This window comes from Tubulanus polymorphus, chromosome 12, assembly GCF_964204645.1.
Source record: "Tubulanus polymorphus chromosome 12, tnTubPoly1.2, whole genome shotgun sequence".
Lineage (NCBI taxonomy): Eukaryota > Metazoa > Nemertea > Palaeonemertea > Tubulaniformes > Tubulanidae > Tubulanus > Tubulanus polymorphus.
In genome coordinates, this window is record NC_134036.1 from 10,970,896 (window position 1) to 10,972,311 (window position 1,416).

At 36.7% G+C, this 1,416-nt stretch overlaps 1 non-coding gene across 1 annotated transcript; it reads right to left on the reverse strand.

Moving 5' to 3' along the window:
• Nucleotides 1-1,058: 1,058 nt before the first annotated feature.
• Nucleotides 1,059-1,177, reverse strand: LOC141914363 (U5 spliceosomal RNA). The gene has a single exon (XR_012620808.1). It is a non-coding gene; the product is annotated as a U5 spliceosomal RNA (small nuclear RNA).
• Nucleotides 1,178-1,416: the final 239 nt, after the last annotated feature.

Sequence of the window (1,416 nt, forward strand, 5' to 3'; positions counted from 1 at the left end):
CTTTGTTGGCTTTTTGTGGTCATTTAGGTCAATTTCTACCCCGCAAACATCTTGGATTCATGAACTGTCCTTACTATTGGCCTTATATCACAAGACGGCGTGGAGTGATCCGGTACAATTTTGCAATATCCTTCTGGATTTATTCAGTTTCTGAGCGTATTTTTTTCTTCTTTCTCACTGTCACGTTTCCACTGTTCATTTTGGTTTTCATCAATGTAATTCTTATTTCGGTGACATTTTACCGTCGGGTTACTCGACTTTCACAGCTCGGTATAACTGATGAATCGTCTAGAAGGGAAATGAGGGTTTTAAGGATGGTTTTATCAGTTGTTTTCGTGTTTATTATTTGCGAAGGTTTGGGATTTGTGGATCGTAGAAGAAATTTGTTCCCCATAGGAATTATCGGTTTTTCTTTTAGATTAATCGCTTGGCATTTTCTATTGTTGATTCGTCAGTAAATTTCATTATATATTGTGTGACAAATGACAAATTCAGAAAATCGTCCTTTGACATTCTAAGTAAAGCTTGTTCTAGAAGAGGTTCTTGTTTTCGATGGATAGCTGGCGTGAGTTGAGATGAGACAATTCTACAGTGGAACTCGCTCCGGATTTTTGTAGAAAAACCCACAATTAAATTTTTAAGAAAATCTCGGAAGAGAATCTAATACAGAGGCATCAAAACTGTCCGAACATTTCTCAAACTGGAAAATAAAAGGACAAAAAGGACGATGGTATTTAAATAATGTTTATGCAAGAGATTGATTCATAAAACTGACATCAAAACTGGGGTTAGTTTTTTTTTTAACAAAACAAGTTAATCTGCATTCCTTGACCATTTGAAATATCAGGTTGTAAAAATGCTACAGCAAATCACCCACCCTAAAATAGAGCCTTAAGTAGTCCAAGAGTTATCAGATCGGTAGTAAAATGTTACATCGACTATAAAACCAAAATAGTCTTAGACTGGACTTAAATCTAAGTTAGGCCACCGGTTGACGCGGATAGTCGGTATGCCGTAGGTGATTGGCTGGACGCCATTTTATGTAAGTGTTGTAAGTTACCCTCCTGGTGAGGAGGGCTTCAAAAATCAGTCAATAGACTCATTGATTGTTCCTCTCCACGGAAATCTTTAGTAAAAGGCGAAAGATTTAAACGGGGTTGAAGAGAAACATGAGTACCTCTACCCTGAGTCCTCGAGGTATTCATACCCCGAAACCATTTTTGCCTTTATACACGGTGTTTTACTTTCGCCAAAATTCAGATTTTTTCCGCCACAAAATCGGTCTTTTAGCCAGAAGGTTCCACAGATTTCAGTCATAATTTTATCCAAATTTATATTACACTTAATTAGATCAATCAACAAGCAATGATGCTACAGTTACAAATATATGATTATATTCATGATGATGGTATCTCG